Below are 25,353 nucleotides of genomic sequence, written 5' to 3'. Positions count from 1 at the left end.
ATGAGACCTTACACGCGCTCAGCCCCTGCCCTGCAGGAAGCACGCAGTGCACAGAGGCAGGCCGCAGCCGCTGCAACCATGGAAGCAGTGTCCGATCTGAGATCCGGAAGGGAGCGCAGATTGTTTGAGGAGTCCGGCGGTGGAACATGTTCAGTGAAATCCCCATGAAATGAACACGGCACTGTCCTCTCTCTCAACCCCCAGGCAAATACACTGCGATTCAGGCCGATTGATCAAGGCCGACACAGGACAAAGTCATCAGCTTCTCCCTATAGCTCTCTGGTGGCCTCCTATCATCAGCAAAGCCCGTTAACGATTCCCGGGGAATACAAATAGAATTCGGTTCACAGAATAAAGTCTAACCGTTTTTTTCCTTTGTGCTCAGTCTAGTTTCATTGCTCACGGGGTGCCCTGTTCAAAGGCCTCGCACCAGGACCTTCAGGCCAGAGTTCCTGGTGCAAAACGGCTGTGCCGACACCTCAGCTCGGCGGGCCGTGGGCAGAGACCCGGCTCCAGGCACTGGATCTGGAACCGAGCAACTCGCCTGCGCCTGCCCGCGAGAACCCTGCCCCCTTCCCCTGCTGATGTGGTCCCTATAAAGCAGCCCCACCCTTGGCGAGAGCTCACACCTCTCCGTTCTCTGATCAGAGAATAAAACTGTCCCTTGTTTCGGAATCAAAAAAAAAAAAAAAAATTCCCTTTACCACCACCTCAACGTGACTGATGGCACCCATGAGGCTTCATTTCAATAAGATTATCCTGAGTGGATCCTGCTCTGGCTGAGTTGCCCTGCATCTTATACCCCTTGAGGGACAGCACTCTGGAAAATAAACGGGATGAGGGCATTTCAGAGTGTGGTGAGCTAGGCAGTTCCCCTTCCCCAGGGATGCTCAGGAAAGGGGAGTAAGAGAGAGATAGAATTCTCTGTGTCTCCTCCCCCCACCATCTAGGAAGACCACCATGGTTTCTCTTTAATCTGACCAAGGGACAGTCCTAGCTTTCAGGGCTCCCCCTCCTTCTTACAGCCACAGAAGTGATCCAGGGACTTTTGTATTTGTATTCTTTTCTGAAACTAAGTTGTATCTTCACAGGCAAGTACCAGTCATAGTCAGTGAAATTAATCATGAAATTTTGCCCATCCAAGTAACTTGACTGAAAAGCCTGTCTAAATTCAGGAATCTGAATTTAGGTAGAGCCAATTAAATGTATCTGTTCCTAAGCTGCTTTCTTTATACACTACATAATATATTATGCCTGTATTAACTTGTGGATCAATTTGAAGGTTATTATTTGCATAACAATCTGTCAGTGCTCATCTCTCTTCCTGCTGCTTCAACATAACTCTCTTGTCTCCCCAGAGATTACTAATTAACTCAATATAGCTTTATGTATATTGGGTTTATTTATTGCAGTATTTTTTTTTTTTTATTTCACCAAAATTCACATTCATTCTATCTGGCTGAGGTACAGGGAACTTAGAGACTGGGAAACATTCTGTTCTAGATCTGACATGGGCCATATTTTAGCTAAGAATTTATTTTAAACTGACAGGAAAAAAAAAAAAAACAACTTAAGAGTATTAAGTGGAATCTGATCAAAACATTCAAAGACTTCCTTCATTAAAAAGGAGACACATTTGAAAGGCATTTTTCCCAGAGTTTGGAACCATTTTTCCCTTTCCAAGAATCTTTCTGGCAAAAAAAACCCCCAGAAAACAAAAACAGACACAAAATCAACAACAATAACAAAAAGCAAAACAAATACTCCTTTTCACTAGAGGGTATTAAATAGAAAGACTCCTTTCCTGCCCTACCCCAAACTCCTCCCTTTAAAAGAAAGTATTCTTCAATTTCGTTTCTTTTTATGGCTGAGTAACATTCCACTGCATATATGTGTCACATCTTCTTTATCCATTCATCTGTCAATGGACCTAGAGTCTGTCATACAGAGTGAAGTAAGTCAGAAAGAGAAAAACAAATACCGTATGCTAACACATATATATGGAATCTAAAAAAAAAAAAAAAAAAAAAGGTTGTGAAGAACCTAGGGGCAGGACAGGAATAAAGACGCAGACATAGAAAATTGACTTGAGGACACAGGGAGGGGGAAGGGTAAGCTGGAGCAAAGTGAGAGAGTGGCATGGACATATATACACTACCAAAATGTAAGACAGATAGCTAGTGGGAAGCAGCCGCATGGCACAGGGAGATCAGCTCAGTGCTCTCTGACCACCTAGAGGGGTGGGATAGGGAGGGTGGGAGGGAGACGCAAGAGGGAGGGGATATTGGGACATATGTGTATGTATAGCTGATTCACTTTATTATAAAGCAGAAACTAACACACAATTGTAAAGCAATTATACTCCAATAAAGATGTTAAAAATAAAAAAAGTATTCTTTCTGATTCTTGGCATGGGAAGTGATGGAAAAAACATAAAACAGAGGTTTAAGAAATGAAAAGACTTACAGGTTTTCAAGAGCAAAGGATATTCATAGATCTTTGAGATATTATAAGGCCAGAGTTTGTTGGGGAAGTTTAGAAAGGAAGATATGGAACAGATTATAAAATATTCCAAATGTCATGCAGTGGAATTTAGATTTATTGTGCAGTAAGCCACTGAAATAGCTTTAGCATTGAAATAACAACATAGCTATATTTAACTTTCAGACAGATAGCTTTCATACCAGAGTGAGGATGAATTAGAGATACGGAGATAAGACAGAAGTCATTTGAAGCAACACATAAGAAAGATGCTGACAGTCTTCACTAAGAAAGCGGCTATGGAAATAGAGATGAAGGGCTGTAATTAAGGACATTTTAAAGATAGAAACAAACTGGTGGCCAGTTAGATATACAGAAGAAAGGAGAATAATTTACTGAGACTGTTTCATTCTTCTTAAAAAGATATTAGCCTAAAACCCATGTTTTCTCCTTGTTTATCGGGTCTTCTCACAAAACTTCTAGTTGCTTTGAAAATTGTTTTGCTTTCTAAGGACTGGGAAAGTCTCAGCTTAGGGTGTTTCCTATTGATCTGGAGCCCCCTTTGCCTTACATTTTATAGAAAGGGGCAAAGAACAATGTAGTTACAAACTCAGGTATATGGTTCTTTTCCTCCTGGAGCTTTAGGCAATAATGATGGAGGTGACACGTTATAGCTAAAGAGACAGATGATAATAAGGAATGTTCCAAGGTAAAGAGAAAATATATAATTTCCCTGACGCTAACCCTCAGTTTTCCTATAATTCCCACCACTGAGTCTATATGATACTATCTATAAAGTAAGCCTCTTAAAACCCAAGACAAACCCTGTTTTTTTTTTTTTTTTTTACAAACCCTGTTTTTAAGCAGTTCATGCCACAGCTCCATGGTTTAGGATCTTAACACTGGTCTCTAAATGAACATGTGAGCTGGTCTAGTCACTGAGTATTTTCTTTGTTATTTTTTTCAAGTCTAATTCTTCTATTGCATCCCTAGTGACTGGAGCCCTGAATCGCCTGCCTTGATCAATTTTGGGCTAATTTGCACATACTCAAGTTTATTCAAGATTAACATGTGCTTTATCTTTCCATTCCCTTTGGGAATGAGAACTGTTCCCTTATGTTAGATTTTCAGATTCCTGTGTTCCTAGCATTTGCTTCCAGTCTATGCTAAAATCAGCAGTTTTACTTTATTGTAGATTCTTCCTTACAGATCTAAGGTGTATGGATCTACCTTTAGCTGTTACCGGATCCCCTGATTCCACACCACTGCCTTTCTTAGGATAGCCTCCTACAGTTCACCAGGGGGCCCTACTAGACTTCTTGCTGGTTGTCTAACCACCAATAGCCACATTTCCACTTATAAACTCTAAAACTCTTAAGCCTGTGTAGCCTCCTTATCTTGGTTTTCCTTGGTCTGGTCCCATCATACCAGCAGATGTTTGGAAGATTCAGCATTGTGAGAGTACAAGTTTCTGCCTTTCCAGTCTATTTTGGATCAGCATTCCAACTCATTTCAGTATTCTTGTATGTTTACATGGTTTTGCTACCAAATTATATAGACACACACCAATATGAAAAGAAAATTGTTTAGGATCAAAATTGCAATATCTTTGTCATGCAGAAATGAATATATTTTCCACAGGTCTCAATTTCTCTTTTCTTCTCTGTCTGATTTTACTAGAAAGGAGGCCTGAGAAGAATCTATTTTGCACTTTGTTGTATTCTGTTATCTCTACCTGCTACCAAATAGGTAACATAACATTAAAAAAATTCTGCTAAAAATAGAATAAAAGGGTTATTTTTTTTAAAGGCATACACCTACAAGACCAAAGAGAATAGAAAAGAAAACAACTACAAAATTTTGGAAGCTGAAAACTGACTTAGTGAGATAGAAAAAGCTAAACCTAAACCTGAGCCTTGCATAGACGATGGCCAGAAATTTCTGATGGAAGTCCAAAAGTAAGCATGTTCACACCATGGAATCCCAGAAAGGCTCAAGAATTGGAGGCATTGGGTTGTTACAAAATGAAGTTTCTCACAGGGCTGAAAAGAGAAGAGTCGACTGAGAATGTGGAAAGTAAAAAGTTCCTTTCCCAAGCTACTGAGCCAGGCAACCACCCTATCCTAATCTACAGCAGAAAACTGGAGCTTTAAAATCAAACAAGCCAATTAAGAAGCAAACGAGCAAGCAAACAGAAGGATTCTTGACTTGGACACCAGGCACAGCTGATGGCAGATACATGGCACTGATGTAAGTGAAATTAACTGAACATCTATATGCTGAATTTCACAATCTCCAGCTCCAAGCATTTGGCTCCTGTGGTGACACTGCAAATTTGTATCAGTATCCATTCTCATTTTTTTCCCTTTTAGTAATGGAAGCCTTCACTGCTCCAAGTTTTAGCTGAGCACCCAGGTAAACATTGTTCTTCAGAGCTTCCACTGCAGCTAGGTAGAGCCATGTGATTACACTTTCACTCATGAAATGCAAATGGGAATGATACATACAACTTGCATATCACATTTTTAAGAGACAGCTGCTGACTCTGCATTCTTTCTTTCCTCTGGTCAGGAAACAAGATGATACATGGAACAGGGCTTCTTACTGCCCTGTACCACCTGCTTACATTGAGTCTACTTCATGAGAGAACCAACTTCCATCTTGTTGGAGATATTGCTTTCATGGGTGTCTTAAGTAGAAACCAATAGTCTTAACCAATAGTCTAAGAAATGCTTAATTCCTGGCAACAGACTGAAATGACACTTTGGAGCAACTACTATGCCTAAGAAACATAATATATAGATACCAACAGTTGGAAGCCTCCAAAAATTGGCTTAATCTAATCACTGAAATGAAAAGGACATTAAGCATTCTGTCCAGGGTCACAATTAGATATTTAGTGCTTAACAGTAAATAGGAAAACAAAGATAATTACTACTAGGAGTTTGAGGAAATTCTTTAACCAGAAAGACAAAGAAATATATATATATATATATATATATATATATATATATATAAACAAAAACAAATAAAAGAATTGAGAGGAAAGAGATAAAATGAAGGGAGCCAAAGAAAACTTTAAAAATCTATAATTATTATCTTCAAAAGGTAAGAAAGCAGATAGATAAAATTAGAATAGGGTACTATAAGGTTATGTTTAGAGAAAAAAATGGCATTTTGAATATTAAACATCTAACAACTAAGTTTAAAAAATCAATACCATATTGAAATGATAAAAGTGAGATAATTTCCACAGTAGTAAGACAAAACAGGAGAAAAAAGTTAAGAAAATATCAAGAATATTCCCGATAGCCCAACAATCAAATAATAAGAGTTCTAGACAACAAGAAGTGAAAAAATAGAAAGGGATAAAGAGGAAGGCTTTAACCAAAAAATTATTTAAATTTTCCCACTGAAAAATGGCTTTTTTTTTTTCATGGCTTTCAGATGAAAATGCCATGGTGCTCAAAAAAAATAAACTAAAAGTAACTGCAACAAGTCTTTATCCTCACAAAATTTCAGAATCTTAGGGACAAAGGGAATATTTTAAAATTACCCCAAAAAGAAATAAGTTACATACAAAGGATCAAAATTCAGAATATCTTTGGGCTTATTAATAGCTATGAAAATCTAGAGAAATACCTTTAAACTGTGAACAAAAAAACTTTTCTATGAAAGAAAAAAAATTACAACTGATACTGTATAAATAAAAAGGATCACTAGAGATCATTATATACCAACAAACTGGATAACACAGAAGAAATAGATAAATTCCTAGAAATGTACAACCTAACCAGATTAAATCATGAAGAAATAGAAATTCTGAACACATCTGTAACTAGTATAGAGAGTGAATCAGTAATCCAAAACTTCCCGACAAAGAAAAGTCCAAGACCAAATGGTTTCACTGCTAAATTCTACCAAGCATTTAAAGAAAAATTAACACCAAACCTTAAACTTTTCGCAAAAAAACTGAAGAGAAAAGAACACTTACAAACTCATTTTGTGAGACCAGCAGTACCCTGATACTAAAGCTATGCAAAGTCACTACAAGAAAATAAAACTGCAGGCCAATATCCTTGATGAATATAGACACAAAAACCTTCAACAAAATACTTATAAAATGAATTAAATAGCACATTAAAAGTATCACACACTGTGACCAAGTATAATTTATCTTGAGATGCAAGTGTGGTTCAATATACAAAAATCAATTAATGCAATATATTGTATTAACAGAACAAAGCATGAAAATCACATGATCACCTAAATAGATGCAGAAAAAGCATTTGACAAAATTCAACATCATGTCATGCTAAAAACTTTCAACAAACCAGATACAGAAGGAAATTAACTTAAAACAATAGAGGTCATATATGAGAAGCCCACAGCTAACATCATATTCAAGGGTAAAAAAAGTAAAGCTTTTCCTCTAAGATTAAGAACAAGGGAAGGATGTCCACTCTTGACATTCTATTGAACATAGTACTGAAAGTCCTTGCCAGAGCAATTAGGCAAGAAAAAGAAATGAAAGCAGGCAAATCAGAAAGGAAGAAATAAAACTGTCCCTGTGTGCAGACAACATGATCTTATATACAGAAAACCCTAAAGACTTCATTTAAAAACTGTTAGAACTAATAAACTAATTTAGTAAGGTTGGAGGGTGTAAAATCAACATACAAAAATCAGTTGTGTTTCTATACACTAACAACAAACTATCTAAAAAGGACATTAGGAATACAATTCCTTTTACGATAGCACCAAAAAGAATAAAATACTTAGGAATAAACTGAACTCAAGATGTGAAAAATTTGTATACTGAAAACTATAAAGCATTGATGAAAGAAATTAAACAAGATGCAAACAAATGGAAAGACATCTTGTATTCATGAATTGGGAAACAATCTTTATAAAAAATCTCCGTATTACCTAAAGTGATCTACAAATTTAATGCAATCTACAAATTTAATGCAAAGTGATCTATCAAAATCCCAATGGCATTTAACATAAATAGAAAAGAAATCCTAAAATTCATATGTAACCACAAAAGACTATAAATAACCAAATCAATTTTGAGAAAGAACAAAGCTGGAGGTATCACACACCCTGATTTCAAAATACATTACCAAGCTACAGTAATCAAAACAGTATGGTACTTGCATAAAGACCATGTAGACCAATGCAACAGAATAGAGCTCAGAAATAAGTCCACACATATACGGTCAACTGACATTGACAAGAATATATTGACAAGGATACAAAAGGTAAATAAAAAGGTACTAAGAAAACTGGACCACTGCATATAGAAAAAGAAAATTGGTCCCTTATCTAGGTAGAATATTACTAGATAATACTACTAGATACTACCACTTCTAGGAGCATTATGATTTTACATGTTACATTTAAGTCTTTAATATCAATACATTTTGAATCTAAATAAAGTATTTTCAGGGAAAGTTTTTATACCCAATCCAATTATCAACTAATGAGTGCATTGAATAATAAAGACATATTAAAAGACATTAAATGTTTCAAAAATTTACCCTCCATGCTCCTTTTCCTCAAGAAACTGCTATGAGATTTCATCTCCCAAAAGGAAGGATCAAACTACAGAGGGTAGAACATAGAATTTAGAAACATAAAACCCTAACTAGTAAAGAGTTAAAGGGAATTATCATACTTGATAAGGAATAATTTAAAATATCAGCCAGGTGGCAGGCCAAGAGAGTGAGTAGATGGGGTTAAATCCAGAGGGATAACCCCAAGGGGGAAAAAAAGAAGTATGGAGAACTGATACATATTTTAATGACAGATTTGGGGAGTTGATTTTTTTATATACTAGATAATTAAGCAAATGGATAAAAAGGTCTATTATTAACTCTAGATAAAGTAAAACATTTAAGGCAGAAATAGATAATCATAGAATACTAGCATAATTAAAAAAAATATTATTCACATAGCCATGATAATACAAACACTTAGTGTTGATTTTAGTAAAAAATATAACTATTTTAAGACCTAGGGAGAGGGGAAATGTGTATGTGTGTGTGTGCGGGTGTGTGTATGTGTTTGATTCCAGCATGGACAGATAAGAGGGTTAAATTCATATCTTTTGGATTTGTAATTTATTAGTTAAAACACAAAACAGAAAAAGATTGAAGTGTTTTACATGCCAATATGAAGCTATAAATCAAGAGAAATAGTAAATGGCATAAACAGTTGCCTTTAAAAAGTGGGACTCCAGGACTGTTTTTTAATGTTATTGTTGTCATAAAACATGTAATTGTTTCACTATTTTAACCCTTTTATTGTATAGATTTGATTCAAAAATTAAAATTGAAAATGTCTTTAAACATAAACAATTACTCCTGCTGTATTTATCTTCTAAGGCTGCCATAACAGAATGCCACAGAATGGGTGGTTTAAATAACAGGATTTTATTTTTGCACAGTTCTAAAGGCTGGAAGTCCAAGATTAAGGTTGGTTTCTGGTATAGTCTCTCTCCTTAGCTTTTATAGACAGCCACTTTGTTGCTGTGTCTTCACAGGGTGTTCTGTCTGTATGTGCATCCCTGGTGTCTCTTCCTCTTCTTATAAGGACCCCAATACTATTGGATTAGGGTCACACTTCTTGACCTCATTTAACCTTATCTCCTTAAACACACTATCTCCAAGTACAGTCACATTGGGAGTTAGGGCCTCCCTAACTCAATGTATAAATTTGAAGGGACAAAATCCCATCCATAACAGTCACGTATTTCTAATTGTTAAAAAATCTGTCCAATTCATACATTTAAACATGTTGACTACAGCCAACATCCATTCTGATTGGCTAGAACCCAAACTGCACTAGTTGTTAAATACTTCTATTACTCCTATAAACACAGATTAATTTCTTCGAGATATTTCCAGGCTTAATAGTGAATTGAATCTATTTCCAGTGACTTTATCAAATGTTTAAACAGAGAAATATTTCCATTTATGAACATTAGAAGGTTTCTCAGTCATTAAAGCTTCATAATGTAAACTACATAATCATGCTTTTAAGTCAAGGAGACATGGGAATAAACAATAGATCACCATATATATGCTCTTAATTTTCAAAATTGAAACTGCTAATGCTAATTTTTATGTGTGCCTCTGCTGCTAAAAACCAAATAAGCTACTCACTTCCTTCTGAAGTTTGCAAATACATGTCCTTTGATTAGTGGCTGTAACTGCTCTCCAATGAACATGGAATTGATTGCAAATCTGTCTCTTAGATTAGAGGTCAGCTGCAAATATCAATATTTGCTCCAAAAAGGACAGTCTGTTTGCTACATTCATTTACAATATTTGATATATGGTGTGTGTATATATATATGTGTATGTGTGTGTGTGTGTGTGTGTGTGTGTGTGTGTGTGCGTGTATATATATATAATACGTATGGCTGGAGTTGAGATTCATTTCCTAGGTGTGAAACTTCTGAGTCTTTTTCCTTCCTGTAACTTGGGAGTATCACTAGAGACTACCGACCATAGAGTTTTCTATAGATTAAATGAGATAATTTATATAAAGGTCTGAGCATTACTACCTAACAAGTGTTCAGTAACCATTAGTTGTTACTTTATGGACCTCTACTTGCCATGGTTGCCTCACACATGCCTTACTTCTTGGGATTCTATTGAAGTGAATCTTTTTGAATGGTTCTCTGAACCTCCCTGCAAATTGTTCCCCATTTAGTTAGTGGGGTCAAGATTGCCACTGCTTCCTTAGACTGTTACTGTGAACCAAAGATTGATGTGACATTTCTCAAAGAAATCAGGCCATGTGACTCAACAACTTCTGTTTTTTAAAAAAATTACATGTTTTTCGTCCAAAAGGTACTTTTAATACTTATAAGGAATTTCAAAAATCTTTTAACTGGCTTCTCTATTTAAAAAAATCATTCTGTTGTAGTTTTTGGTTAAATTAATGCTAAATACATACATACTTCCACACAAATTACTAAACTGTTTCAATTCATAAGCAATGCTTGACACATTTTAGGTGATCAATAAATATTTATTACTTGAAGGCATGGTTCTGTATATAAGTAGAAATTCGATTCTATGAACTCTAAGATGTGGATTATTTAAAATCGTGTGTGATTTCTTAGGAACCAATAACACCATCGTATATATTTTTATTTAATTTTTAAATATGTATCTATGAAACTATGTACTTCTGTTGATAAGACTATACAGAGTATACACAATACTAAATTTACTTCAGAGAAGTAAATTACTTGTATGACTTAGGGCTTTCACTTAAAGTTCCATGCTTCTGAACTTTGGGAATGTCACATTTTACAAGGTGGGTGCCATATTGTGTGATTGACTGTCTTTTAATCAACTTTATTCTAAAAAGAAGACATATGAAACATGGGCTTCCCTGGTGGCGCAGTGGTTAAGAATCCACCTGCCAATGCAGGGGACATGGGTTCCAGCCCTGGTCTGGGAAGATCCCACATGCCGCGGAGCAACTAAGCCCATGCGCCAAAACTACTGAGCCTGTGCTCTAGAGCCTGCGAGCCACAACTACTGAGCCCGCGTGCCACAACTACTGAAGCCCACATGCCTAGAGCCCATGCTCCGCAACAAAGGAAACCACGGCAATGGGAAGCCTGCACACCACAACGAAGAGCAGCCCCCGCTCACCGCAACTAAAGCCCACGCACAGTAACAAAGTCCCAATGCAGCGAAAAATAAATTTTAAAAATAAATAAATTTATTGAAAAAAATAGAAAATAAAAAGAAGACATATAAAACAGATATTGGTTATATAAAAAAGAAGCAGGAGAAGAAGAGACAGAAGAGGTCTTTGTCACTGCTTTTATCTTATGTAAGAAGAACTCTTCTGGTGCAGCTGTAGGTAATTAGAGCTTTGAGGGAAAGAGATGAGTAGAGACGCCTCAGTTATTTTCCTTAAGTATTAAATGTTCCTTTAAAACTCCCAGATTTGCTTGTTTAATATCATTTTCTGTTTGTTTGCCTGATTTGCTTTCCTCCTGTCTGGAGGTTGCTCCTAGGTATGCTCAGTCTTGTGTTAAGTAAGTTTCTGAGCAATATAAATAGATTGTTTCACTTGGAGATGTTTCCACATTTGTCTTCTTCAATAATAACTGCCTAATGAAAACATTTAGAAAATACTACTCCTGTTGAATGACTTTCACCTGTGGCATCACCCGAAACAAATGAAAATCCTTCTTCTTTAAGTAGGGATCTCTGCAAAGTCAGGGTACTAATCCAGAGTGACACTTCCACGGCATTCTTTAATCGTTGATGACAGCAAGTGAAATGGGACTGGACGCAGAGCAAATTGCTTCATTAGTAACATAGCCTAGAATACCTGTGAAATCACAACCTGCATTTCCTAATGCATGGGCCAAGAAACGTGATCATTTAACTCTCACAATTTAGGCACATATTGTCTGCTCGAACTGGTTTTTTTTTTTTAAGTTTTAATAAATTACTTGTTAAAATGAAAAATTATTATATTTTCCTGTTTTTTCTATGTTCAAATATAGTACATGGCACTGGTATAAACAACAAAATTGTTAACAAAATAATGCAAAACTGAAAATAATTGACTGTAGTGTTTAATTTTATAGTGCATACCCAAAGGGGCATGCATTAAGCAGCAAATTTGTACTCTTTCATTTTTGTGAGTGATATATGAAACGTACTAATCCAATCAGTACTGAATGGATATAATCATTTTAAACCATTATTTGGTTGGTTTTAGCAATATTTCACAACTGCAGAAATGAGTGACAAATTAATACCATAACTATAAAATGTTTTTTTCAATATATATACTCTTAATCCCCAACAACTAAAAGCTCAGATGCAAACTCTGGAAACAAGGTTAAAGAAATGATAGCGCACGACTGAAAGAAAAATTGCACAGTACAGCCTCTCAAAAAAGAGGAAGTGTGACATTTTTTAAAAGGAGTGTTTTCTTTCCAAGAAGAATTCTGTAAAAAAAGTAACAATGCCCTTTTCAGAAGTTAAAAAGTTATAAATTATAGTATACAAATGGATGACAATATAAGTAAATTCATTTCAAATATTCGTCTAGGTGTAGGAGAGACAGAGGGAGGAAGAAAGTAAAAAAAAAAAACTTTTGTTAAATGCTACAATAATATACCTTCTCATTGATTTTAATCATAGAGCAGGAGTGGGCAAACTCTTTCTGTAAAGGGCCAGGTAGTCAATATATTGATATTAGACCTGGTGAGTCATAGGCTCAACTCAGCTGTTTCAGCGCAAAAGCATCCATAGAAATACATAAGCAAGGGGGTGTGATTGTGCTTCAACGGAATTTTATGTTCAAAATCAGGCAGACAATCATATTTGGTCTATAGGCCATAATTTACCAAAAACATTTATCTCAGAATAACTTTTAGAGATTGTTATTTCTAAAAGAGACTCCACCACCCAAATAAGCTCTTGAACCAAATAAAATTAAGTTAGGATTGATGGAAAGATAAAGGATATTCTAGGATATTCTATTCTATCAAATCTGTAAGTGTTACTTTGAGGTCACTTAGAGTTGCATTCCTATGTTCAAAGCAATTGATTTAGTTTAAAAGCACTGATACAATTAAAAAGCATTTTACTGTTACAATATTTCATGTTTGAAAATTATCAGTCCATCCTGAGTGAAGGTAAGAGAAGGGGTGATGAACAACACTTCAAGTTACCCATGTTCAAGTTCATTAAAACGTATAGATTTTTCTCCCTATAAAGTAATTGGATGAATCCATGCAGAATGAGCTGGTTTTACAAACCACTGTTTTCCTAAATAGAAATAGATATATTCCCTTTATAAATCATGACAAATCCTGAAATTCTATCATTACTTAAGTTTTAATCAGTTTGGTTGTCAAGTCTTTTATTAACTAACAAAAATAACACAAAATAAAACAACAGCAACACTAGCTACCATTTATCCTGCATAGTATCTCATTCATCCTTATCACAACAGCAATATTTTAGAAATAAAGAACATTTGAGTTTAGGAATTTAGATAATCGTCATATATGACATATCCAATCAGAAATGGCATCAAGATTTAAAATTAGGTCCCCTTTGTGATTTTAAACCTTTCTCACTACAAGATGTTAAAAGGGTTTTACTATGAATCTGGTGCTTTACATGCAGAATTTTGATTTCTGACAATCTTGCAAAGTAAGTGTTAGTATTTCTCTTGTATAACTGGGAAACTATATGCACATGACTCATCATGATCAGAGAGCTACCACAGCCTGAACTGGAACTTGTTCTGCTGTCTGTCTCCAGACCCATACTCTCCCTGCTAAGCCAAGCTGTTGGTATGTGAACTGAGATGTGAGGTTATATTTCAACCAGACTAATTTAATGGTTAGATTTGCAAAAGCAAAGGCTAGTTGAGATTAATAAAGAATAATACAAGATGAGACTTGAGTATGTGAGAAGAGAAGTGAGGAGAAAAGAGATGTTTTAAATAGAGAACAAAATATGGAAAACCAAGAGGTTTACCAATGCTGGCCATCTTATCAACTTGAGTGAAGGGGTTAAAAGTGAGGAGCTTCTGTCGATTCATCTTCAACAGAAAAGTAATGAGACAGATTCAAAACGTTTTGATCTGAACATTAGATGATAACCCACATATGTAAATTGCATTAATAGCATTCAATTTATAAAAAAGATGTATACATCTTAACATATACAGATAAATAAGGACATAGTCTGTATATTTACTTCAATCTCTTTTAACAGTTTTTGTTAAGTTTTGTCTTATTTCTAATGTCCAAATATATGGAGCTTTAAACTTGACCTTCTGGAACTGATTTCTAATTAACTGGGCTAATCAGCTGTATGAAAATGATTCTTTGTTACTAAAATTTGGTCAGTTTCCAATATGTTCAATGTACACTTAGGGAAAAATAATTTGCTGACTTTAAAAGAGAGCAGTTCATTGTGTTATTCAAATCTGTTGTAGCCTGATTATTCATCAGATTTAAAAAATTACTGAGGAAAGGGTTAAAAATCTCCTACAATACCAGATTTTGTTCATTCTCCTTGTAGTTCTGAAATTTTTTCTTTATATATTTAAGCTGTTATTAATATAAATCAAGTTTAGAACTGCTATTTCATCCTGGTGAATTAGAACTATAATCATTGGGAAGTTGCCATCTTTGTATCTTATAATGCTTTTTGCTGTAAAGTTCAGTTTATATGGTATTAGCACAGCCACAAAACAGTTTGTAAAATTAAGTAAGAATTCTTTCACATTTCTATTGTTAAATTTTCTGTGAACTTATTAACACTACAATCTTCAGTGATTCTTAATCCAGTCTGACAAACTTTACCTTTAACAGAAGAATTTAGTCCATTTACATGTATTGTGATTATGGTTTTATTTACATTTTTTTACCATCTTACTTTATAGTAATTGTCCTGCATGAATTTTTCTGATAATTTTTCCCATTTCTTATTTACATTGACTAAGGTGATTTCCTTTTAAAATCTAACTTTTCTATCATTTTGGAAGATATATACAATTTCTTTTAGGTGTTTTCCTTAATGTATTACTGAGGACGTTTAAATTCACAAAATAAAAAGTTAATTTCATAACATCAGCTCCTCCTAACCACAAGAAGGTGTTAAAATATTTTAACTCTGATTCTTCTTCTGTCTTGCTTTTATGGCATAAATTAGACTTTTATTCTTGTGTATAGAGTATTTTGTCAGATTTACCCAAATATTTGCAATTTACTTTACTCACTATTCCCTATGCATCTCAAATTTTTCATACGGGATCTTTTTTCTTCCTCCTATATTGTAATACTCAGAAATTTAGTTGGTAAGATATATTAATGGTAAATAGTCTCTTTTATATTGTCTCAAAATGCTTTGATTTATTTTTTCTTTTTCAAAGATAGTTTGCTGAGCAAATAATTCTAGATCAATAGTTATTTTTTGTGATCACTTTAAAGAAATGCTTCTATTATATTTTGGCTTCCATGATTACTGTTGAGAAATCAGTCATTTTTTGCCTAATTGCCATTTTTTGGTAAGTAATCTTTTTCCCTTGAGCTGCTATTAAGGTCTCTCTCTTTTTATTTTTATTTTGCTTTAACATTTCAAGATGTCTATTTTTTGCCTTGGTTTCACTACACTGTGTCTTCATGTAGATTTCTTTTTCTTTATCTTGCTTAACATGTGTTGGAATTTGTGAATCTAAAGATTTGTCCCTTTCATCCTTTTTGAAAAATTTCAATCAGTATTCTCTTCAGAAGTTGCCTTTCTATAATCTTCTTAACTCCAATTAAACATATATTATTTTCACTACCTACAAAACTTCTTCATATTTTCCTTCTCTGGATTTCTATGCTATATCCTAAATAATTTATTTACAGCTTCCTCTCAATTTTTCCATTGTGTCATAACTTTCTGACCAATCATTGGGTTTTCTAATTTAATTAATGTATATGTTATTTCTATAATTGTATGTTGTTCTTAGTATCAAACATAGCTGTCTGTGTTTGTGTTTCATTTTATTCTTTAGTAGATTTTGGAATATTTTTTATTTATACAAATATAATTAAGTCATATATCATAATTTGTAGTCAATAATTCCAATATCCACTCTTTGAATATCTGATTCTTCTGAAATTTGTTTTAGCTTCTGGTTGTTTCTTCTCAGTGTTCTAATGGTGGTATTTTTTCTCATGTGTTTTACAAATTCTGATTAATAAGGATTCTTTAAAGTGTAGGTTGAAGGTACATGCCTACCAGGGGAATATGTGTTACCTTCTCCCAAGCAGCCAAGGGCCCTTCTTAATAAGGACCACTTTAAAATAAATGATTACTTGATAGTTTTTGCATCTCATATGTGGTTACACACATGAGAAGTTTCCTCTGGTCCATGGCCAGGAATTTATAAGAAATGCCATTTATTTTGTACTCTGGTCCAAAACCAAGTCAAGCAAGTATCATTATTTTGTGTTATAAACCTTCACCAAGTGTGTAATCATTGAAGCATTCTACAAGGACCTTTATTAGACTTTCCAGACTAGGTTTCTCTGTGCCCTGAACGAGGTTCATTAACTTGGAAATTCTGGTCACCAAGATTTGTATTTGCTCCATACTATCCACCAGATATAACTCTAGTTTATAGATCTGTGGATTAGTACTTTCTCATAATTTCTGGCTTTTGAAGATTTCCTGAACTTTGCTTACATTTTTATATTTTATCTAGTATATTTCGGTTTTTTGTGCTTGATGGAATTTCTGGATATTGAATTCATCATATTATGAGAAACTGAATGCCCTAAATCTATTTTGTATTCTGATAATTCATGACATTTCAAAAACAAACAAACAAAAAATAATGAGAGTGCACTAGACTGCACTATTTCAGTAAGCAATGCCAATTTAATCCCCCATCTCACTACTGAGTTGGTTCTGTTTCCACATCTACTCTTTAGTGTCACTTAGCTGATCTCCATCTCCAAAATGAAACTGTACTTGTGTCCACTTACCAATGCCAGGGAAGTCTGAAAGTGTCAATTCAACCTAGTTAACCTGTCCTTTTAGAAAATTCTGTTTAGATATACATGGAAGGGATTCTCAGTGGCCTCCAGATATCCTAAACTGATATTTTCCATTTTAACAAGAAGCATTAAGTTCCAATTTGGTCTAATCATTACCTTGGCTGGCTCAGAGCTTTCCCATAGGAAGCCAAATGTAAACAGTGTTTTGTATAAATGACCTTTTTTTTTCCCCTCACAACTAAGCCTCAGAGTGATGGTGAAATCTAAATTTCCTTTTTATTCATTTTGTAACCTCCAAATGAGCTTAAACAACAAAAATAATGGTTATGTCAACTCACAAAGTTAAAGCCAATCACAACTTTGTTTTTGTAAACATCACCAGTTTGGGAATGAATGTTAAAGAACCTATCAAGAGTTGAACATAAAGTCATAACAGAGGCAAAGTGTAAAATTTTGCCACAGAGGATGTTTTCTACTTCCACCATCCTTTAGAATCCACCTAAGTAAAGTTTTCTACCACAGAATTGCACTTTCAGCTGCTATATGCTTATGGTGTGGAGCCCTAAAGCAGACTAAAATATTTTTCTCTTTAATCAACTGGTTGTAAAAAGTTCTCTGGGAGGCCATCGGAGACACTGATTTAAGTTGAGAGAGTGGTGGAATAAGAAGACGCTCCTTGTAAACAAGAGACACGGAAGGAACCAAGATGGCGGAGTAGAAGGACGTGCTCTCACTCCCTCTTGTGAGAACGCCAGAGTCATGGCTAGCTGCTGGACAATCATCGACAGGAGGACACTGGAGCTCAACAGAAAGGGTACCCCACATCAAAAGACAAAGGAGAAGCCACAATGAGACGGTAGGAGGGGTGCAATCACAGTAAAATCAAATCCCATAACTGCTGGGTGGGTGACTCACAGACTGGAGAACACTTATATCACAGAAGTCCACCCACTGGAGTGAAGGTTCTGAGTCCCACGTCAGGCCTCCCAACCTGGGGGTCCAGCAATGGGAAGAGGAATTCCTAGAGGATCAGACTCTGAAGCCTAGTGGGATTTGATTGCAGGACTTGGACAGGACTGGGGGAAACAGAGACTCCACTCTTGGAGGGCACACACAAAGTAGTGTGCACATCAGGATCCAGGGGAGGAGCAGTGACCCCAGGGGAGACTGAGCCAGACCTACCTGCTAGTGTTGGAGGGTCTCCTGTGGAGGCGGGGGGGTGTCTGTGGCTCACCTTGGGGATGAGGACACTGGCAGCGGAGGTTCTGGGAGGTGCTCCTTGGCGTGAGCCCTCCCAGAGTCTGTCATTGGCCCCACCAAAGAGCCCAGGTAGGCTCCAGTGTTGGGTTGCCTCAGGCCAAACAAGCAACAGGGAAGGAACCCAGCCCCACCCATCAGCAGACAAGCTGATTGAAGTTTTACTGAGCTCCGCCCACCAGAGCAACAGCCAGCTCTACGCACCACCAGTCCCTCCCATCAGGAAACTTGCTCAAGCCTCTTAGATAGCCTCATTCACCAGAGGGCAGAAGGCAGAAGCAAGAAGAACTACAATCCTGCAGCCTGTGGAACAAAACCCACATTCACAGAAAGATAGACAAGATGAAAAGGCAGAGGGCTATGTACCAGATAAAGGAACAAGATAAAACCCCAGGAAAACAACTAAATGGAGATAGGCAACTTTCCAGAAAAAGAATTCAGAATAATGATAGTGAAGATGATCCAGGACCTCGGAAAAAGAAGGGAGGCAAAGATACAGAAGATGCAAGAAATGTTTAACAAAGACCTAGAAGAATTAAAGAACAAACAAACAGAGATGAACAATACAATAACTGAAATGAAAACTACACTAGAAGGAATCAATAGCAGAATAACTGAGGCAGAAGAACAGATAAGTGACCTGGAAGACAGAATGGTGGAATTCACTACTGCGGAACAGAATAAAGAAAAAAGAATGAAAAGAAATGAAGACAGCCTAAGAGACCTCTGGGACAACATTAAACACAACAACATTCACATTATAGGGGTCCCAGAAGGAGAAGGGAGAGAGAAGGGACCCGAGAAAATATTTGAAGAGATTATAGTCAAAAACTTCCCTAACATGGGAAAGGAAATAGCCACCCAAGTCCAGGAAGCACAGAGAGTCCCATACAGGATAAACCCAAGGAGAAACATGCCGAGACACACAGTAATCAAATTGGCAAAAATTAAAGACAAAGAAAAATTACTGAAAGCAGCAAGGGAAAAATGACAAATAACATACAAGGGAACTCCCATAATGTTAACAGCTGATTTCTCAGCAGAAACTCTACAAGCCAGAAGGGAGTGGCATAATATACTTAAAGTGATGAAAGGGAAGAACCTACAACCAAGATTACTCTACCTGGCAAGGATCTCATTCAGATTCGATGGAGAAATCAAAAGCTTTACAGACAAGCAAAAGCTAAGAGAATTCAGCACCACCAAACCAGCTCTATAACAAATGCTAAAGGAACTTCTCTAAGTGGGAAATACGAGAGAAAAAAAGGACCTACAAAAACATACCCAGAACAATTTAAAAAATGGTCATAGGTACATATTGATAATTACCTTGAACGTGAATGGATTAAATGCTCCAAACAAAAGACACAGGCTTGCTGAATGGATACAAAAACAAGACCCATATATATGCTGTCTACAAGAGACCCACTTCAGACCTAGGGACACATACAGACTGAAAGTGAGGGGATGGAGAAAGATATTCCATGCAAATGGAAATCAAAAGAAAGCTGGGGAAGCAATACTCATATCAGATAAAATAGCCTTTAAAATAAAAAATGTTACAGGAGACAAGGAAGGACACTACATAATGATCAAGGGATCAATCCAAGAAGAAGATATAACAATTATAAATATATATGCACCCAACATAGGAGCACCTCAATACATAAGGCAACTGCTAACAGCTATAAAAGAGGAAATCGAAAGTAACACAATAATAGTGGGGGAATTTAACACCTCACTTACACCAATGGACAGATCATCCAAACAGAAAATTAATAAGGAACACAAGCTTTAAATGACACAATAGATCAGATAGATTTGATATTTATAGGACATTCCATCCGAAAACAGCAGATTACAGTTTCTTCTCAAGTGTGCACAGAACATTCTCTAGGATAGATCACATCTTGCATCACAACTCAAGCCTCAGTAAATTTAAGAAAATTGAAATCATATCAAGCATCTTTTCTGACTACAACACTGTAAGATTAGAAATGAATTACAGGGAAAAAAAAACGGAAAAAACACAAACACATGGAGGCTAAACAATACATTACTAAATAACCAAGAGTTCACTGAAGAAATCAAAGAGGAAATCAGAAAATACCTAGAGACAAATGACAATGAAAACACGACGATCCAAAACCTGTGGGATGCAGCAAAAGCAGTTCTAAGAAGGAAGTTTATAGCTATACAAGCCTACTGCAAGAAACAAGAAAATTCTCAAGTAAACATTCTAACCTTACACCTAAAGGAACTAGAGAAAGAAGAACAAACAAAACCCAAAGTTAGCAGAAGGAAAGAAATCATAAAGATCATATCAGAAATGAATGAAATAGACACAAAGAAAATAATAGCAAAGATCAATAAAACTAAAAGCTGGTTCTTTGAGAAGATAAACAAAATTGATAAACCATTAGCCAGACTCATCAAGAAAAAGAGGGAGAGGACTCAAATCAATACAATTAGAAATGAAAAACGAGAAGTTACAACAGACACCACAGAAATACAAAGCATCCTAAGAGACTACTACAAGCAACTCTATGCCAATAAAATGGACAACCTGGAAGAAATGGACAAATTCTCAGAAAGGTATAACCTTCCAAGACATAATTCAAAAAGACATATGCACCGCAATGTTCGTTGCAGAACTATTTACAATAGCCAGGTCATGGAAGCAACGTAAATGCCCATCGACAGACGAATGGATAAAGAAGATGTGGTACATATATACAATGGACTATTACTCAGCCATAAAAAGGAACGAAATTGGGTCATTTGTCGAGACGTGGATGGACCTAGAGACTGTCACACAGAGTAAAGTAAGTCAGAAAGAGAAAAACAAATATCGTATATTAACGCATGTATGTGGAACCTAGAAAAATGGTACAGATGAACCGGTTTGCAGGGCAGAAGTTGAGACACAGATATAGAGAACAAATGTATGGACACCAAGGGGGGAAGGCGGAGCAGGGGGGTGATGGTGGTGTGACGAATTGGGCTATTGGGACTGGCATGTATGCACTGATGTGTATAAAATTGATGACTAATAAGAATCTTTCGTATAAAAAAGTAAATAAAATAAAATTTAAAAATTAAAAAAAAAAAACTAAAAAAAAAAAAGTCATAACACATCTTGTGTCCTTGTTATTTTCAGATGTCCATGCTGAAATGGGTGAAGCTATAAAAGAACTCCCTCTGAATATGAAGGGTAGTATTTGTTCTGAAGCTGTCACAGCTGCTTGTGGAATGTAGAGTTTTGTTTTGTTTTTTCCCAGCACATTACTTCACAGAACACATGGCAGTTAAATGGCAGAAAGAGTTAATGCCCCTCCACTGTGTAGCAGGAAGGAATTATGCCACTTCTACCAAGTATCTTTAAAGAGAGAGCTGTTTCCTGCCTTTGGTCTCTCTAATCCTGCTGGCTGGATTGTGATTGGATGGCTGGAGCCAGCAGCCACGTTAGGCCACGAAATGCCCATGGGAAGGAGAGAATCACAGAGAAACAGGACAGATGGAGCCTGAATATCTGACTCCAGGGTGAAACATACCAGCCCTGACCCAGATTACCTCTGAAAATCTTGAACAAACGAGCCCAAAACTCTGGGTCTTGTTTAAGTCACTCAATTTATTGTGTGCTGTAGCTGTTACTAGTACTCACAGGTAAACCTAATCCCAACAAATATAGATTGTGGTACCTGGAAATAAGGGGCTACAAGTAACAGGAACTAAGTTCCTGCTGTTTACTTAGTGGAATTGGTTGGTGGGATAGCGCATGAAATTGAGCTACTGTCGCTTGAAAGCTTATGATACTTGCTGTTTCTTAGAAGGCAGATCACATGAGAGTGTACTCACATCAGGGAAAATACTAAGAAATATTAAGAAAACTCAGATTATTAGTTTTTGCTGGCTGCTTCTTGTCACTTTAGGCAAAGCCCTAAGGAGGGATAAACATCGCCTCTGCTAGCCTGTCTGCACGCCGCTCCGGCCGAGCGTAAGTGAGGCCTCTCTGTCTGTCTAGGCAGCGCTGTAAACACAATGAGAGTCTGGTAAACCAGAGCCCTGCAGACCTGAACAAGTAAAATGCTTCCCTTTCTGCAACTAGAGCAGTTACCTTCCATGGCTCTTAAACAGCAGCCTCAGTAGGAGACTGAGGCCCAGAACTTTGCTGAGTACCTTCCATTAAAGTGCTATGCCAGAGAGTACCTTCCATTAAAAGTTCTATGCCAGACAATGGGGGTCAGCCCAACAGCAAACTCAGATTAAAAGTGTTGCCTTCCCATTCAAGGCCCTTGTTTAAGAAATCCTCAAAAGAGTCTCAACCAGAGAAGCAGCGTATTTGTGTGTGTGTGTGTGTGTGTGTGTGTGTGTGTGTGTGTGTGTATGTGTGTGTGTATATATATATACACACACACACACATATGTATGTATATGTATATCTATGCATATTTGTAGATATATAGAAATGTATCACTATAGATACACAGATATGTAGATATAGATTATTTAGTTACATAGTATAAGAAAGTATACAATTGCAGGTCTGGCTGAGAAAGCTTGAAGTCCACTGGACAAGCATTCAGGAAGGAAAGATCACCATTAGGCTGGACGCTGCAAGCTTGAGGTAAAACTCAAAGTCCACAGTACAGGCAAGAGAGCAATTCTAGGTCTAGCTGCTGCTTCACACCGAGGAGGTGAATCAGCAGATCAGCAACAGTGAGGTGGGCAGACGTTCATAACAACAGGACCATGCAGGTCCCAGAATGTAGAGAACCCTACAGTTTTCCTTCCATTTTGTCAGGGGGGCGGGAAGAGGGGAACGAAACCAGTCAATAAAATATGTGGTTTGAAAGCTATGAGCTGTGAGTAGCTGCTCAGGGAACGGACCAAGAGCAAACAGCTGAGAAGTCCACGAAATGTGGGAAGAAATTATATTTTCAAAGAACCTGCAAGCCTGACATGCAAATACCTGAGTTTGTTCACATCTAAAACACCCGTGTCTCCAAACCCTTCCCCTGAGAAAGCTGGTTAGCCCCCAAAAGAGCAGGTTCCCATGTCCGCAGTAGACGTGGCTGACCATGGAGTACAATGGAGGGGAGGAATATTCCAGAAGGCAGAACTGGCTACAGAGGACAAATGTGTAGGGACATCCTCCCAGGACACAGAAACAGAAGCAGAAGCAGCCAGAAGGTCAACAATAACTTATTCCACTGCCAAAAATGAAGTTTTCACTAACCCATCCCTAATATGGATCCGATAATTGCTAAGGAGTAGTGACTACTTTTCCAAGTGAGAGTTTTTAATTGCGGCTATCCTCTTTCTATGGATAATTGTGGCTATCCATAAATGTATATTAGAAGTGGTGATAGCAGATGACTTGTCTTCGCATTTAACAAGATGAGGTCTTCAAACAAGATGAGTTTCCATATACCATCCTAACCAAGAACTGTGCATTACCTAGGTATTACGGAATTTGAGTTGGATGCAATAACTGGATAGGTAAGGCGAGTGGCCAGATGGACCGTCAGGTAGCTGAGACAGCTTCCCATCTTCCAAGTGGTAAAATTTTACTTGGATCATGACTTCCCAAAACAAAGGTTTTGTCTTTGTCTAGCTTGCAACTCAGTGTGGCCATATAACTAGGCCCTGCCCAATAGGATGGAATTGAGAGCGTTGTGTGTCGGCGCCTTGAACAGTTCCTTTAAAGATAACTGGCATGCACCCTTTATTTGTATCTTCGTTATTTATTCCTCCATTTCACTACTGGAAATGAACTCTGACAGTGGCTACCTCTGACCATGAGTTGGAGGAAGACAGCAGAGCGATAGTGGCTTGGTGACCTGACAGTAGCCAGGATCCCTGAGAGTTCACTGAAGAACATTTCCTTAACAGCACTAGCCTTCCTGACTCAGACATTTATACTCGCCAAAATAACATAATTCCAATCCTCACTGATCAACAGCTTCATCACAATGGCTCTAAAGATGCAATACTTGCCTTTTTCTGTGCATCGCTCCTCATCATCCCCCAACCTGCTTCATTTCTTAAAGAGCTGCCTACAATTTTACTGAATGATGCCTTTAGCCATCTTTCTTTTGTCCATCCTGTGGGTAGTCACTTACAGCCCCTTCATGGGGATTTCTAAAAAGAACATTTCTACCCATTAATTACAGAACCTTGTTGAGGCAAACACTGATTCAATTCTCTCATCTGGGCTACATTCTCACATCTAACTTTTGTAGACGCTGTCTTGCCATTAAGTTTAGGCACGGCTCATGAGTTATACTAATTAAATTGTTCATGAAGCAAAACGTGGCCCAGGCGGCTTGTAAAAGCTCCTGGTTTTAAGAGTGTTAAAACCAAACAGGGCTCTACAGACTTTCTTATATCTCAGGCTACAGGACACACTATCATTATATTCTATCTTGCAGGCTTCCACAACCTATCTAGCTGTCTTAATTCAGTTTTCCATTTTGGCTATTCCTGAAGAGTGCTTTTTTGGGATCACAGACTACAAGATAGCAACTTCACCCATAAAGATGATCTTTAAGAAAACAGAACAACTGCAGGAAACAATATTGGAAATGGCACATCAGATGTATCAAATTTTTTAATGGTTTTATACCAACATTTCCAAAGTTCTGTCCTAGTGGTCAGGATTCAGCCACATATAAACAAATTATATGTGAAAAAGCAGAATTTTGCAATTTAAAGAAACTTAAACAAGAGAGTGTTAAATGGGCTTCCCTGGTGGCACAGTGGTTGAGAATCTGCCTGCCAATGCAGGGGACATGGGTTTGAGCCCTGGTCTGTGGGAAGATTCCACATGCCGCGGAGCAACTGGGCCCGTGAGCCACAACTACTGAGCCTGCGTGTCTGGAGCCTGTGCTCCGCAACAAGAGAGGCCGCGATAGTGAGAGGCCCGCGCACCGCGATGAAGAGTGGCCCCCGCTTGCCACAACTAGAGAAAGCCCTCTCACAGAAACGAAGACCCAACACAGCCATAAATAAATAAATGAATGAATGAATGAATGAATGAGAGTGTTAAA

Source organism: Balaenoptera borealis (genome assembly GCF_965194805.1).
Source record: "Balaenoptera borealis genome assembly, chromosome: 18".
Taxonomy (NCBI): Eukaryota; Metazoa; Chordata; class Mammalia; order Artiodactyla; family Balaenopteridae; genus Balaenoptera; species Balaenoptera borealis.
The sequence above is the reverse complement of the archived record's forward strand: the minus strand, read 5'-3'. Positions refer to the sequence as shown.